The sequence below is a fragment of the Pristis pectinata genome, chromosome 3, assembly GCF_009764475.1.
Source record: "Pristis pectinata isolate sPriPec2 chromosome 3, sPriPec2.1.pri, whole genome shotgun sequence".
Lineage (NCBI taxonomy): Eukaryota > Metazoa > Chordata > Chondrichthyes > Rhinopristiformes > Pristidae > Pristis > Pristis pectinata.
The window spans coordinates 52939232-52957571 of NC_067407.1; positions in this window are offsets into that span (position 1 = coordinate 52939232).

Genomic DNA, 18340 nt, shown 5'->3' on the forward strand with positions numbered 1-18340 from the left:
CGAGGACACACCCTCACCTTCACCACTCTATACTCATCCCACCACTGTCATTTTTGGCCATTTTTCCCCACAATTCAAACTTCCCTCAAGATCTTTCTTTCCCCTCCATTTAGGCTAAAAGGAATAAGAAGGAAGCCACCCAGACAGGAGAGGAGTCCTCTCCAGTACAATGCCTCACTGGGCTGGGGGACATGATCTTCCTCTTCATAAGCACAGATGGCACTGAGGTCAAAACCACCTCTCTCACGGAGGGTATACAGATTCAGCCAAATATTAACATTAATAATATTTGGTTGTGGTGAGATCATCAGCGAGTTTTGTTTGGACTTGAAAGGACTTTCATGAGTGGCACAGTGGTACAGGTAGTAGAGCTGCAACCTCACAGGTCCAGCAATCCAGGTTCAATCCTCACTTCCAGTGTCATCTGTGTTGAGTTGTCTCAAAGTTAATATTGATGATCTGAATAACGATGCTGCCTCACAGGTTCAATCCTGATCTCTGGTGCTATCCATGTCTAGGCTGCATGTTCTCCCTGTGACTGCATGTGTTTCCTCCACTTTCCTCCCACATGCAAGGATGTGTGGGATGGTAGGTTAACTGGGAACTGTAAATTGCCTCGAGTATGTAGGCAAGTGGTGGAATCTGTGAGGAGTTGATGAGAATGTGGGGAGAATAAAATTGGATTAGTATAAATTGGTGCTTGACTGTAACGTGAAGAAGCTATGTTCCTGATGGTGAGGGGTTTCAGTGATGGATGCCACTTTCTTGATTGAGAGCACAGGGTCAGTGGACTGGAGGGCTTGTTTCCATGCTGTGTCACCCTATTAGTGTATGACTTGAAAGGAAAGGCAGAAGCCTTCAGTAGTCAGACTGTAGGCACAGAGAGTGCAGCACAACATACCGCTGTACCATTGAAAGCCACCTCAAACATGGTCAAAAGGAAAGGACCTGATGAACAAAGATCATGGTTTTCCATTTATGTATTATTTGAATGCACTTTGCTATAAATGATTTAAAGACAATAACCACCTGCAAATTTTGGAGCACATAACATCTGTCGTTGTGCTGACGTAAGTCACTGGTGTGGCGGCTGCCGTCATTGCTGCGATGGTTCAGCTTGGAAGATACTAATGCCATGCATTTCCGGAAACTGCGCTTGAGGGAAAACTTAATTGCTACTAGACAGGGAAAGGATATTTGTCAAATAAAAATCTTTGCCTCACTGTATCACTGCAAGTGATTGTGCAATAATTTGATGGCCTAGCCGAAATGTCACAGAGCTATTAAATGACCGTGATCTCCAGTGTAAAATTGATACTGATTTCAGAATTTTTCTCCCTTGTTTGATCTGCCCCTTCAACACTTAAAATGGTCAGCTTTGTGGAAGGGACTGTTTTATGAAGATTATGAGCAAGATTGTGCAGTGAGAGGAAACATTTGGTTGATGCTGCCATTAGCCAGGACCCCTCCTTTGTGCATGGGAGAAAAAGCAACAGGAAAAAGTGAGAGGTCACAAGACAGATGTGAAAATTTGAGCTGGATAACATGCCGATGTTCCCATCCAAAGTGCTTGCACCATTGAGACAGAATCAGTTCTTTCCCATTCTGTATTCTGAAATGTTCAATTAGTACAAAGGCTAGTGAACTGCACTTGGACTTCCATGAGGGCTTTTTCACTGCTAAATAAGTATGGACTTGAAATGTTAGATCCTCAGTGCCCATTGTGTGCCAACTTGATCAATATATTGTGAGGTTCATAAGTCGCTGCTGCATTGTCTACAATGGATAGTCCAAAGTATACAAGCTCTCAACCACTGTTTATTCTGCAGAATAGAGATCCTCTGAGGGAAATTGATTTTGTGCAGAGGTCGGAGTGCCAAACTGGGAAATACGGAGATGTTGTAGCAAGGTATTTAAGTAATTGGAGCAAGGGTTTATTTATTGATGTGTTGTAAACAGTGCAGGTACAAGGAATGTTATCTGTCACCTGGACTCTCTTGGCTGCTTATTGGTATATTATTTTTGTGGTAACGAATGGATTGTGGAGAAGGTCACATGTTTTGCATTGGCTGCACAGTGGCACAACTAGTAGAGCCACTGCGACACTGCACCAGAGACCCAGGTTCAGTTCTGACCTCGGGTGTTGTCTGTGCAAAGATTGCACGTTCTCCAGGTGACTGCATGGGTTTCCTCTGGGTATTTCAGCTTCCTCCCACATCCCAAAGACATGTGGATTTGTGGGTTAGCTAGCCACTGTAAACCCTAGTGTGTAGGTCAGTGGTAGAATCCAGGGGGAGTTGATGAGAATGTCCAGAGAGTAAAAATTTGGATTAATGTAGGATTCATGTGAATGAGTGGTTATTGGTCACTCCGGACTCAAAAGGGCTGAAGTGCCTGTTTCCATGCTGTATCTCTCTCTCTATGTAATTGTGCAGGGTCTTTAAGAGAAGAATCTCTCCATAAGGCAATCCATTATTGCCCATTAGGACTTCCTTACTCTGTTCTGCTGGAAAGGGCAGCAACTGATGTTGGACAGATACCCCCCTTAGTAGCCTTCATCATTATCCTGTTCCTCTTGCTCCTGTTGATCTTCTTTTGTCTACTTCATGCCCCTCAGGTTCTGTGTTGCCTTGCTGCTCTTTCTCAGGCTTTGCCTGTTACCTTCTGTTTTGCAGGTTCTTCCTGTTTTCTTCTTCTCAGGTTCAAGGTCAACTTGTTTCCTTGCCTGCTCCATAGGTTTTGAGGAGATGAGTCCCATTTAAGATTTGCAGACCCTGCCATGGGTGGGTGGGTGATGGAGTGGGTGAATGGTTAGTTTTGTTTATTGAACACTCCTTCAAATATTTACACTTGGCCTCCATGTGCTTCAGTCAAGGGGATGCAAATGAACCTCCACCAGATTGAGCATTTTTGTGCCAGAGATTCCAACAAGTCAGTAAGGATGTTACATTTCTTCCAGCAGCCTTTAAGGGTATCCTTGAAGCTCCTTCTCGATCCTCCTCGAACTTATTTGATCTGACAGTTTCGCACAGCCTGGAAGTTATTTCACAGCCTTGTGTGGAGGCTCCAATACATAGGATCACAAGAGGCTGCAGAGGGATGTAGACTCATCCGGCTTCATCAAAGTCACAACCCTCCCCACCATCAAGGACACCTTCAAGAGGTGGTGCCTCAAGAAGGTGGAATCCATCACTAAAGCCCCTCACCATCCGGAACATGCCCTCTTCTCGCTACTACCGTTGGGGAGGAGGTACAGGTGCCTGAAGACCCACACTCAATGATTCAGAAACAGCTTCTTCCCCTCCACCATCAGAGTTCTGAATGGTCCATGAGCCCATGAACACCACACAGTTATCCCTTTTCTTTTGCACAATCTATTTATTTTTGTAATTTATAGTAATTTTATGTCTTTGCACTGTACTCCTGCCACAAAACAACAAACTTCATGTCATATAAGTCAGTGATAATAGATCTGGTTCTGAAGTATAGCACTTGTTTCCAGAGCCTGTTGTTGGGCATGAGACAATGTAGCCTTCTCAAGTGGCTAGATGAGCGCAGGCAGAGCCTATGGCCTGGGAGAGGATCCAACACTCAGGGCAGTGCCAGCCATTCAAGATGTCTGACAGCGCAGACTCCCTCAGATTAAATGATTCAAGGAAGCTGCTAAGAAACACAGCACTGACCATGACAAAGTTCTTGTCATGATCCACGGCAACCTAGAATAAACACAATGAATGGTAGGACACTAGGAAGTGCTGAGAAACAGAGGGACTTTGGTGTATGTGACAAAGGATCCCCAAAGGCAGCAGCACATGTAGATGAGGTTAAGAAGGCTTGCAGGATACTTGCCTTCATTAGCCATGGAATAGAATATCAGAGCAGGGAGATTATGGTACAACTATATAAACATTAATTAGGCCAGAGCTGGAATATGTGTGCAGTTCTAGTTGTCATACTTTCACAAGGATATAATTGGAGAGGGCACAGAGGAGATTCCTGGGATGCAGCATTTCAGATGTAAGAAGAGACTGATGAGAGTCTGAGGGGAGGTTGGTTGAGATGTACCAAATTATGAGGAGCTTAGACAATGAGTCAGATTTTCCCTTAGTAGAGACATCTATATCCAGAGGGCATAACTTAAGGTAAGGGGTAGGAGGTTTACAGGGAATTTGAACAAGAATATTTTCACTCAGAAGATGGTTGAAGTGTGGAAAGCACTGCCTGAACGCAAGTGGAGACAAGTACACTCACAACATTTAGAAGGGAACTTGAATGCTGTGGCATGGAAGGCTGGGGGCTGAGTGCTGGAAAGTGGGTCTAGTATCAACAGGTAGTGCCAGCACAGTGGTGCTGAAGGTAATGCAGCTGTCTCACAGCTCCAGCAACCCAGCTTGGGTTCAGACTTCCAGAGCCGCCCGTGCCAAGCTTGTACCTTCTCCCTGCGATTGTGTGGGTTTCCCCCAGGGCCTCTAGCTTTCTGCCACATCCCAACGACATATTAGGTGGCAGGTAAATTGGTTACTGAAAACTGCCCCTACTGTAGGTGGGTAGTGGGAGAATGCTCAGTGGGGGAGATTGGAGTTGGTGGGAGTGCAAGTGTAAATGTAGATGGGTGCTTAATAGTCAGTACAAATGCAGTGGGCTGAAGGGCCTCTTTCTGTGCTGTCTGACTCTATGGCTCCATGACTCCACGTGATATTTAATGGCCAGCACCAAGATGGTGGGCGAAGGGGTTTCCATCCTGTACTTCTCTATGACCCTGGACAGTTCAGGAATGGAAAAATAGAAACTCTGTTAATGAAATGATCCACATTACACACTGGAGCCCTCATGGGCATGAGTGCTGTCAATGCAAAGCCAGCAGCCTGGCAAATCCCAGTGCTGAAGATGCCACTTTCTCCTCAGTGCAATAATTAAAAAAATGAACTGATGTTCTCTAATGACAGAGCCTCGGTGACCTCTGATGCTGTGATGACCATAGAATGAAGAAATATCACAGAGATCTCAGCATCCACTGGGAATGATCCTGTGACAATGAAGCTGAGGGTCATCGTGACCTTCATCTCTAGAGAGAGACAAGTCTAGGTACTTAAGTTCATCCAACAGAAAGTCACTTATCTATGTTATTACCGCTTCATGTGATCTGAGCACGTGAAGACTTTGCTCATCAGAGAGATCCAGTAATAATGCAATGTCTCTTAAACCTCTTCACACATAGGGTCTTTGCAAATGGACATTTTATGTGCTTTCTGCAATGGTCCTTGACTTGATAAGTTGCCTGCAAAGCCTACCCTGAAGCCTTCAGTCTTAAAGTGATATCCATGGTTTCACCACTTAAGACATCCACCAAATGAATACCTCAACAGCTAAATACTCTGCACCAGCTTAAGCAGACTCATTGGAAGTGGGGGGATAACTGAGCATCCAGAATCTGTTCTAAATCTGCTCTGCTGGTCAGCAGAGTACCCATTTAAACCACAAGTAATGTGAAAGCTTTGTGTGTGCAACCATTTCTCCCAAGGTTGCACCGTGATAATTGTCATGTGGAACTCTGAGCTCCAGCTTTTGTCGGAAGGGACTGAAGCCTGCTGTATTAAACAGCGATTCATGGCATTGGCTGTGTGTCTGATGTCAGAATAATAATGCATGTGTGAACATGGATAGTGTTCTAAAGTACCCAGTCCAATTTCACAATAGGTGCAAATTAATGTAGGATTAGAGTAAATGGGTCATTAATGGTCGGCATGGATAGTGGGCCGAAGGGCCTGTTTCCTTGCTGCAGTTCTCTATAACTCTATGAACCTTATTTCACCTGGAAATGATTGCTAACCTGATTTAGAGTCACAGTAACTTACAGCTCAGAAACTTTGGCCCACTGAGTCCACACCAACCCTCAAACACCCACTTGCAGTAACCTGACACTCATCTAATTTTATTCTCCCCACATTCCCTTCAACTCCCCACAGAGACTACAATTTGCCTACACATTAGAGGCAACTTACAGTGGCCAATTAACCTACTGACCCACACGTCCTTGGAACGTGGGAGGGAACCAGAGCACCTGGAGGAAATCCACATGGTGACAGGGAAGACATGCAAATTCCACACAGACAGTCCTGGAGGTCAAGGTTGAACCCAATCACTCTAGCTAAGAGGCAACAACTTTACTCCAGGCAAAATCAAACTTGGAGTTCCAAATATTATGCAATCCAGTTTCTAGGGGAATTTCAATGTCAAAACTCACCTAGATTGGGGTTAGATGAAAAGTGAAAACAGAAGAAAGTTAAGTCATAACAATAAACTGGCTCAAATCTGTGACTTCCTGCTTTGGCTGAGGAGTGTTTGGCCGTCTGGAGTAACCTGTTTGATGGAGGATAAAATACAGCTTCAATATAGACTGCTACAGATCAGCTGACTGTACGTTCTTCACCCGATATTTCTTTCCAAATGGGAAAATCGAGTAGGATCCATAAAGGTGGATGAAGATGTTCGCTGCACCGACTCAGAAGTGCATTTGAGATTTATCCTTTCATGCTTCCAAGGAATAACCCTATGTTATTGGTGATTTGTTGAGGATGATTATGCTAAGATGATTTAAAGCCTAGTATTTCAATCTGGATAAAGTTAAAAGGAGGAGTACATAAAAAAACTAAGAATTTTTATTCAAGGTTTGTAATTAATGTGGACAATGGGGGGGTGGGGTTGGACAGGATCTCTCTAAAGCAAGGTGTATCAAAAAGTTTGGGAACATCTGATGAAGAGTGTAATGTCAGTGGCAAGAAAAGTTACTGCTCCACTCTATCCTCATACATCAACTCACTAGTACTTTGCACAAGAGAACAATTCTCTATATCAACTGGACACAAAGCAACAGAATGCTGAAGATTTTTTTTATTATCTTCCTTCACATTACCTGTTAAAAAATTGTGTCTAACAGCGGTATTTGCTTTAAGATATATTTAAGCCCCAAATTCACCTACAAATCATTTTGGTTTCTAATTTTACATTAGATAAGGAAGGGCAGTGCTTGGGAAGCTGATTGCAAGGTCAGAAGATAACCTTCTGCTTTTTTTCTCTCTCCATAATTATCAGAAGCAAGTATGCAAGTCCAGGCTAATGGCTTTATTTGGCAAATTCCCAAAAGCGAAGTTCAACATATGTAAATCTACCTCAAGAGATTGTGGTTACCAACCTAAAGTTAAGGTTTAATTGTTCTAATCTGAGCATACTGTAGCTCAAGAAATTCTATCAGTGAAAAAACTCAGTTTACACCAAGGAAAGCATACAGATAAATTGATGCACACAAACAAAGTTATGTCACTGCCTGGCACTTACATAATGGTATGCTCTGCAATACTGTTTCATAAGAACGATTAAGTACAATTATCATGCACTTACATTTGGTGCATTGCAGCAGATCACAATGATGGATACATGTGATCAAAGCTTATTTTGATTTATAAAGCAAGCTTTTATTTCTGGACCATTCACCCAGTATCCCTGCCATAAATATTGTACTGCTGCCTTAAAAGCAATTCTGTTCCTTTTTTGCAGCTCTATGTACATTTATTTAAATTTAATTTCCATCTTATTTGCATTTTACACTCAATCAGTTAATAAAGTGTGTACCAACCTGGGCAAGTCAGCAAAATCACAAGCCATGCTTAAAACATAAAATGTGTCAGTTGGCCAAATCAGCCTAGTGCATCACATGGAGTCTATCATACTTAATGACTTGGAACGTTCTGAAATCATTTTTTCTTTAAGTGATTTCCATTCTGATCATTCCATCCTATTCTTAATCAGCTTGCAAGCCAGCAATTATATGCTAGACTTGTCCATAACTTTATATACCAAAAACCAGTTAAGCACAGCCATTTCCCACTGAGCAGACTATCTATTTCCTTTGGTTATGGAGTGCTCGCCTTCCGAGAGTGCGTGTGAATGTTGCATTGACAGCATTGCCGACCCTCTAAGTCTAATCTTCAAACACCACAGTGGAAGACTGAGACAACATTGTAGCAAAATATACAACTGTAGAAAAGATTTTGGAGGTAAATATTTTTATACCTGGTGATCACACCTAGGTGCTCTTATAATGTGATTGGTAGAATCCAAGGAATACTATTATATGTAATTACGGCAAAATATCCAATAAGGTATTTGGACAAACCACAGCAAATTGTAGAGTTCAGTTGAATAAAGATCATTCTAAAACACTTCCTACATTTTAAAATTTAAACTAGCTCCCTTTCATTGATTGTAATACTAAAATGTAATATCTTACAACAAGCTCTGAGAAATACTTGGCATCCTCTTAAGCAGTATGTCATTCCATAATAGTGTCCATAATTCAGAGCAACAGCAAGATTTTATGAAGCATTCTTATATTGCAGTGAGCTCAGAATTGACTGGAATGTCTTGGAATAAGTTAGCTTGAATGTGAGTGACTGAATGAGTGAATGTTTGAATGAGTGACTTAATAAATGATGCAAGTTGGGTGAGCTTGCATATTATTATAAGGTGTGGGGAGAAACATGTTTTGGTGCACAGTGACGTATTCATCAGGAAAGTCAAAGCAAAATATATCTGGTGACATAAAATAATATTTATGGCTTTATTTTTTTTCAGTATACTTCCCTCAATTCCCAGCTGAGAGAATGATCTAAAATATCAGCCAATGCTACTCCTGAGCACAGTGCTGAGAAGAATTCAAGGACAACTCCTGATAACTCACTGCCTATTTTTATATTAGGTTTAGTGGTGTTTGTGTCACTGAATCCCAAAGCATAGGTCTTGAACAGCTGGAGGCAACTTCAGGGTGAACTGGGAAGATTTGGTTTAAAACAAATTGGTATTGACAATTGTTAATCCCAAACTAAAAACAGTGGGACTTTCCTTCTATCACTCAGATGCTCCTGAGGAAAAAACCCACTGTTTATATTTTGGGATTAGCAAGGTGCTGGTGCCAATTTTGCTTTGAATAACTTTGCCCAATAACATTGCCAAGCATGGAATCCCACCACATGCAGAAACACAGAGGTAAAACCAACTGATGCCTTTATTTCAGCAACCATTCTGCATGTGTCAAAAAGCAATATATCTCCACCATCTCCTGGCTCCAAATACTTCTAATATAAATTTTCCAGTACTAGGCAACACTATAAAGGAAAAATCAGTATCTAGAGAATTTTTTTTTGGGTTATTGAAAAGGAAACACAGAACTAATCCACAGAAAGGGAAGGAAATTATTATAGTGTGTAGCAAGGATTGGAGTCATTTAAAAAAGGCTTTTCTTCATAATTTTGTCACCTTTAGTAATACTGAAGCTAATATGGTAGAAGAAGGGAGGGTTGCTTTATATTCACACATATTTTTAAATTTAAAATAGCTATTGGAGGAAAAAAACATTTTTAGTCACTTGTGCAGTAATCCAATTTAGCAATTTTGTTGCCCACATATTTATTTGTCAAGTGTCTTATAGTGGCAAGAACAAACTATTCATCTCCATTAATCACAGATTTCATTTCATATTCTGAACCTCTTATTGGATATTCAACTCCTTGTGAATGTAATTTTAAGACAAAGAAAATATGGAAAATACTTCCAGAAAGTGTTGATTGAAATGCAAACTCCAGATAATTTTAGTCTATAAATGTGGATTCCAGATAATGTTAGTCTGCAAATGTGGAGATTTGGAAATGACTTTGTGGGCTTGGAATTATATATATTTATTGTTTATATTAGAAAATACTTTTTATAAGTATTCTAATGTTAATGGCTCGACCTAGTAATAAAGACGGGTAAATTTTATCCATGCAGTAGTGTGAAATGAATGATGGTGAATTGATCATCTATTTTACTCTTATCCCAATATGACTCAGATAGGGAGAGCAGTAAAACAGATCAGTGACCTACAATTTCCCTTGCTACTCTTTTGAGAAAGCACAGCTGGATCATTTCTCTCATCATTACGGGATCTGAGTTGCACTTAACTAGTGAGCTTTAAGTATATGAGCAATTGGGATTGTACAGTTAGTTTACATTAATTTTGGAGCAAACTATAATAAAATTAATTTCCATTTAAAGAAAGCAGAAGTCCTGTCTGATATTGATAGTTCTATCTCTAGTGCAATCGATAAAGATTCAGGTTCTGTATAGACCACTGATTAGATAAAGTCTCCACTGTGCACAAATAGGAGGAAAATATGTTTCACCCAATTATTTTGTGCTGCACCGAACTACATTGTAGGACAGTTTTGCTGGAACATAATGGTCAAGGTTCAAACTACTCGAAGGGAGTTGCTTAAGAAAGTTACTTTTCCAGTATTAATTTATTCCACGTGTATTTTACATTGGAGCATATTGTCTTTTTGGCTCTGCTTGGTGCTTTGATGGCCCTAATTTTAACCTCTCCTGTTGATCATCCATTGTCAGAAGATATAATTATGTTAACAAATTATAATAATCAACACTTAATTTGAAGGAGTTTAATGTGTTATGTGTGCCACTCATGGTGAACTCTGGGCACAATTTACACACACAAAAAAAGAATTTGATGGCATAAATGATGATAGCTGAGGGATGACGCTGTACTATTTTAACTGAACTTAAACCTACAGAGGCAAATAATGGAAATATATTGGATGTTATCTCTTGGATGAGTAAAGGACAACTTGTACATTTTGACAAGAACAATCAAAGAATGTGTTTGAATTGTTTGTGCATACTACAAAGATTCTCCTTTCATTATTATGCTTCATCTTGTTAAAATATTTGAAGTTTCTCAGGAAGTTATAATATTCAATACATTAATTAATTAAATACTGCTTTCATAAACAATTTTGGCAGCTGGGGATTCAGGGGGTGGTGGTGTGTAACCTTAACCCAAGTAAATAGGTAGGTTTCAGAGAAGGCAGCAGGTGAGGAAAGACACCGGGAGTTCAATCCACTAAATGTGCCAGCATGTCTGAAACCCACACCAACTCAGCAAGCAACACATCTTAACCCAAGCACGCAAGGCTACGATAAGTAACCCCTTTAGGAAAGATGGGTTGCCAACTTAAACATGTTAAATAATCATTAAGAGGAAATATAACTGAACTTTGTGAATTTAATTACAGATGTGGGGTTTTCCAAGTTTCGTGAAACTTACTAATGAAACCACGGCTGAAAGAGAATAGCACAGGAAGGGAGCATTAGAAGCCTATCTGCCATACTATAGCTGCACTCTTGCTTCCTTAAGTGAGGCAATTTATAGAGTTTTCTACATAGAGCAGGAATAGGCCATTCTCTAGCCTGCTCTGTCATCCAATACATCACGGTTGATCTGATCTTTTAACTCAGTGCCATCTTTCTGCCCAGTCCACGTAACCCTTGATTCCCCTGTTGTCCTGAACTCTATTTGTTTCAGCTTTTAATGACTCTACATCCTCAACTGTCTACGGTAAGAATCCCAAAGTTTCACAAGTCTCATTACAGTTTTAAGTGATTAACCCATTATCCTGAGACTAGGATCCTTGGATCTAGGTTACTCACCAAGGGGAACATCTTCACATTATCTTTCAATTCCATTCAGAATCATTAGTGTTTCAATTAGATCATTCTTCTAAATTCTAGGGAGAATAACTCATTCTGCTCAATGTATCCTTACAGGAAACTCCTTATGGAGATGTGTTGGTTCTTTGTGTAGGAATCATCAAACGCAGGGTTTGTGGAACTTGTGCTAACTTTGCATATGTCACTTTTTACTTTTGGTACTTTGGAGCTCTTTGCACCCAAGTCCCAATGGCTGCTGCTCATGCTGTAATATTCTGGGACCCAGCATGGGCAGTGAGCAGAGCCTCAGCAGCAGATGAAGATTACTTTTCACATACCCTTCAAAGCAGAGTGGGGAACAATCAAAGAGGCCCAGCTCACAAGAGGCATATCCAGGGTCTACAGACAAAGGCTGAGTTTCCACAGTGTGTCTGAACATCAGCGTCTAAGGGGCTCAGGGTTTCACAGCAGGAAGTGGCAGACATTTCTGGAGGAGATCCTGCCATCTGTTGGATCCAGTAGGTTCAATCCACTGGTGACTTTGAAAAACTGGATCTCCCTTAACTTCTATACTTTGGGAACCTTCCAGGGCTGTGCCAGAGATGGATCTCACAGTCAGTCATTCTTTAATGTAACTAATGTGTAACTGATGCTTTGTTTTTAAGGTCAGCCAATTATTTCAACTTTCCAAGATGTGGTGAGTTGGAATGAGCAGGTTCTTAGGTCTGTGGCTCTGGGTTGGTTACCTACAGAGAGGTGAAGACTGCAAATAACTGCATGAACAAAGTATCCCCAACTCGCAAGCGGTTCAATAGTAGTAAAGGTTTAAGTCCATTAACATTCCCATGGTCTGTATCACCAAGAACCTTTCTTCAGGATACATAAGATTTGTGGGCTGCTTTCATGATTCCATTGCCTTGCAGTAGTCCACCCTCTCTGTTTTTTCACAACTCCAAACAGACCTGGAGGCTGGGTGCTTGGATAGAAGGAATGACCAGTTAAATCAGCTTAATGAAGAACTCAAGCAAAGAGACGTAGGAGAAGTAAAACTCAAGCCACCTGTCCAGAAGTACAGTCATTTCATCTGTCAAACCATTGGCATACTGAAGATAGCTTAGTGATCACAAGGTAACCCTCAAAGCTGGGGATTCTACAGTGGTGTGGCCTGCTGTTCCCTGCACGTTATTGCACAGCAACAAGAGTTGGCGACAAAGGTCAGAGGTGATGATGTCTCCTTGGCTAAGGTGGAGGAGGAGAAGAAGGAGAAAGACAATGCCAGCAATGCAAAAGGTGCGATGTATATTTGTGCCTAAGATGTTCAGGATGTCCTTTTCTCTACACAATTCAGTTACCATCCAGGGATTCACTCACCTCAAAATCTAATTGGTCATGTTACTTTTCACTCCCTCCTCCCACTGCTTTCTCTCAGACAGACCAATCCTACAGCCATGGATCTATTGCCCCTCTCACAATGCTCAGGATCAATGTGTCCTCCCACCATTCCACACTTGCTTAAAGGTCCCTTGCAGTCACTACCCATAAATGCCCCAGAGAAGAACATAGTGTCAACAGGTAATTTTTATACAAGTCCAAAGCAGCGTAATTTAAATCCATTACATTGTGTAAAGCAGTGTTGTATTTACCCTTTTGCAACCACCAATGTGTGACCTTTGGCTTCCACAAACTCCCTGTGACGACAGCAGAGGTAGAGGCAGGCTGCTGCAATTAGTGCTGTGACAGCTACAAGGTTCCTGGCCAATGTCCACCACATTTTGGAGCCACTGACTGCTCCAGCTACAACAGTACAGAGGCAGGTGCAACCACCCTGACATAAACCAGAAAATGGTGAATCCCTAGGGATGGAGAGCAAAGGGAAAGAAGGGAAAGGTCTATCACCAGAGCATCTCCTCCCAACACTGACTTTCGCACTCTTCCTTTCTGGTGATAGCTGCTGAGCATTTTGCTGTATATCTATCATCCTATTAAAGATGGTCTTGATGACGTGCAATCCCTGGTGAGAGCCATCCTGTGTGATTGCCTGGACTGATGCTTTGTGAAGGTATCACTCTTCCCAAGGTTTGGGACATCTTGACACTCTTGTTGGAAATGTACTCCTACAACCTCCACGTGCTGCAACAACTCCAGAATGACCTCATATGCCACTAAGCCAGCAGCAGATACATCTGCATGCAACTGAGCAAAGCATAGAGGGTCCACCAGCCTTAGCCGTTGGTTTACCACTGCTGTCTCCATCTCCACTATTGACCCTTGATCCTTCATAACCTCAAGGTGAAAACAACTATTTTTCCTGAGGCATCTATTGAAATGAATCTGAATGTGTGGCATGACAATGCACTCTTAGAGTGAGTGACCACCTCTGAGGAGGAGTCAGTCTCATTCCTGCTGAATATTCCACAGAAAACATAGAGTTCCCGATGAAAATAAAAAGCACAAAATAGAACTGTCAAGTTGAGAACATTCAAGGCTTTCATTTTGTACATTTTATTTTTTGCTTAAAGATTACTTCAAGCCTACCTCAGTGAATACTGTACGCAATGTGGCTGAGCAAGATAAAATTCTGTCACTGGTTCTCCATCTCTCCATCTCTAATGGACATGTATTCTGTCAGCCCAGTTACTTCTGGAGTTACTTCCTTTGCAGATGAGTTGTGAGACAGCTAGAAAGCCACCTCCAGTTTCCTACCTCTTCTGGTGTTCTACACTCCTTTATCTTGCATGGAGAAATGAAGGGACCAATGATTGAGAGTGATTGTATGTGTTGAGGGGATGGATGGAGAATATTTGTTGATGGTGACTATCATGTGAGGCAAAACATAGTGTAAAGATAATTGTCTATGGTCAGATGGGGATGTGAGGAGAAGGGATGGATGCACCTGAAAAATATGAAGGTGGAGGAGAGATATATTGGAGTAGACTTAAGAGGGCAGATTATTCATGGTGGATAAAGTTACACATCAGGAATGAGTCAATTTGGTTACTTTAAATCAAGCAACTGAATCCAGGATGGGGATGCGTTGTGTTAATGAAATGAGAAGCAGCCTTGGTCGGTCCACAATCCAATTGTCTTCACTCCTTTTTTATTCCACAACCATCTCCAGGGTCCATCATAAGCTCATGCCAGCAATGTGCCTCTAAACATTAGAACTGACTCCTTATTTTGCCTGCTCAGCCTAATCAGGCAGGAAACCAAGAAATATAAACTTAATGGGTTGGGGTGCGTGAAGTAGCTCTGCAAAATGTGCTACAAAGTAGTCTGACTCTCCCATGCATTGGCAACCCTCTCCATCTATTCCCCCAGATCCACCTTTCCCATCCTTCCCAGCTCCCAGCTCATTGGGAAGTTAACATTAATCCCATTAAAAATTGGAAACCAAATGAAAATCCAGTGAAAGAAATTGTCCCTTGAATAACTAGTGAAATATTAGATTATGTTGTCAATGCTGCTCTCTGGACATGAGTACACTTTGACCCAATTAGGCTTTGTTTTTGTCTGCAGAAATTGACTAAAGATGATGCATTTAGCAGAAGACTTGGCTGATTACCAGCTTTTATAAAACCTCAGACTCACAATCTTGCAGATTAGAAGCTTTGCCAAACCACAGACAATCACAGTGGATTTATTTTTCGCTGTGGTTATTATATTCTGCATCACCAATTCAGGCGGAAGTAAAAATTGAGCAGTATCATGTTGAGAAACAATATGAGAACAGCTTTCTGTCCATGGAATTGAACGAGGCTGCCAGTATTTTAAATGACAGGTCCCAATTCAGCCATTAAGCTAATTTTCTCTTTCAGCTGCTGACGGCTGAATTTCCAACATGCATCAAGCATGTTTTGTTTACAAGAAATTCGACGTGATTTTCATGTATGCAGTAAACCAGGAAGTGAAGGATTTGCTTTACGAAACCAACACACTGTGATTCTAGTCTATCACAAAAAACTGACATCCTCACACCCATACAGCTGGCAATACAACTTGACCTACAGATATCAAAAAATAATTAAACCGACTGGTTTGTATGTACTTTAAAACATCAAATTCAGAAAGGAAATAATTTGTGTCAAAAAGAATCCAGTTAGATTCTTCAAGATTTGCAGGTCATCTTTAAGCTCAGTTACTTCCGTTCCAAAGGATCTATTTGATGTCGTGCTTGTTCATCTGGCTTCAGCCTGCTTATAACACAGAGTGAGGAGATAAAAGAGTCTTTTACAGCCAGGTTATGTCTCATCAACATCAAGTGGCTGTACATCTGTGGCACAAAACTGTTGTTCAGAAAACCATGGCTCACCTGCTTAGATTGCTTGAAAACAATAGCTGGTGTGAAAAGGGCACACACTGATGGAGCATGGGAACAGATGGAGGCTTTGCATGAAAATCAAATTTTTAATGGATATAGCACCAATAAAATTCATTTAGTTACATGTACAATATATTTAATTTGATCATAAAATGCTGTGGCTTCATACAAATCCCCAATATTGCACCTCCAGAGATACCACAGAAGCAAATTATTCAGGACTAGTCAGCAATCTCACAAAATAGAAAAATAAATCTCTGACAGACCTTCTCCCTAGTCACTCTTCGTCACTAGTAGACAGACAAGTGAGGGTTGCTTTCAATGTCAGCAGCACAGACTGAGAAAGGCTGCTTTAAAATACCAGCAGGACCTTTCAAAAGACATAAAATCAGACAGTGCATTCACCATTTCAATCAATGATATAGCCCATTTTATGGGAGCTTTTGAAAATGGGAAGCTGTTTATACACAGTATGAAAGCTCAGGTTGTGAGTTGTTTAAAGAGTTAAAAGGTATTGAACTGGCACAGCTGGATTCACCTTTTGTAATCATTTATGCCAATTCATTTAGTGTTCTCTCATACGCACATTCTCCCAAATAAGGCACACTGATCTATATTAACTCAATAAATTATACCATTAACATATTCTCTGTGTTTTGCTGATGGTATACAGAGGGAGAGAATGCTAAAAGCAATCAATGTTTCAGTGCAGCCTGTAGTGTAGTAATGCTGAGACCCAAATAACAGCTTTTCTTTTAGAAAAAACATTAATGGCAGGCCATTTTAGCCTTGCTACATGACCAGTACAGAATGCTGAATTAATTTAGGATGCCATCAGAATATAAAATCCTTATTTCCTGGATGCTTTGGTCAAGGTTAATTGTTAAACTTTGCTCTGGCATGACAGAAAACATCCTGATAAAATATTCAAATCAGTTTTTTTTCATTAATAAATGCTCCACATTACAACATTTGACTGGCACTGTGTGTGTTATGGAATTTTAATGAGAATTTTAATGGGTACAAAATTGGTCGAAGTCACTTTTAAATGCATTTCAGATGCCATGTCACCCAGATATTTATTGTGACTGCTTATATGGCACAGAGGTGGCTGAATTGAATAGTGCTGAAGAATGTACACTGGGGTTAACCTCCCCTCATCTGAGCGACTCTGTGCAGGCCACACACAAACTTTATCCTGCGTACTGGTTATCATGACTTGAGTGGCCAGCCAGTGTTAAGATGACAGTTGATCCATTTGCACATCAGTACTCACACCAGCTTCGTGAGTGGTTAACACCAATTCAAACAAGCTGTATCTGTTTAATTCAAGCATGCCAGAGAGTGTACTTTGTGACTGAACTGTTCCTGAAGGTCTTAGCAGAATGAGCACAGGGGAGAGCAAAGCCTGAATTTTCTGATCCACCGTTGGTGGTTGAGTGAACAAGAGAAAAGATGTCTTCTACCTACTGGGGCCAAGGGCCCCTGGCATGCACACTGAGGTGACAGTGGGAAGAGACAACTGACAAAGGTCAGTGCCAGAAATGCAACATCAACTACTTGGATGCAGTGCTGCAAAAATTTCACTGACCACATTTGCATATTCAGTATCAATGAATATATCTTAGATCCCATCTCCAGTCAACTGAGCCACTAGTCTGACACACTTCTCAATGCAACACATTCCCATCACTAGTGGACCAATGATCTCTATCATTCAGGACTCTAATCTAATATCCACATGGATCATCATTTATTACTAGTGATAAGTATTGCAGTCACATCTCACATCTTGCACATGCTGCTAGCTAGTCAACCACCCCAATCACTAATACTGGCAAAGACACTTCCCTTCCTCATGTATCCAACTAGTGGGTTACCATAGGGATCTATGCTTGGGCCCTATGTTATGAGAAATCCACATGGCTGTCACGTGACGGTAACGACACTGACCCCCGCTGACCGGAGGACAGCATTGCTCCTCTGATCGGAAGTGATACTACTGTCAATCAAGGTGTGGCTCCACCCACCCCTCATGTGTGAGAGTACCTTTTGCATCTGAACCTGCCTGACCAGTATCCTTTGTCTCTGAACCTGCTTGACATTGGCTGTGGCAGGAACCTTTGTCTTTGACTTCCACACCATTGGCTCGTTCAAATCATAACAGTGAGACTCCACCCAGTCTCCTAGCACCATAAAAAGGGCTGCCTCCCCTAGCCCTGCCTCTTTCAACGACCCCAGGAGTAGTGAGACAATGCTGCAGAGATTATTGGTAAGAGTGCATCACCACATGGTCAGGGAGCATTTTACTCAGACTCGGAGCGTTAAGGGCCAATGCTAGTGTGGGACGAGCATTGAAGTGTTATATCCTGAAGTTGTACATTGTTATTGTGTGCTTGTTTGTATCAGTGTTTGTGTGTGAGTGTATTTTCCCCAGTTGCGATTTCCCTCTCGTGTTCGTGGTATCCTGTGCGTGAGTGAGCG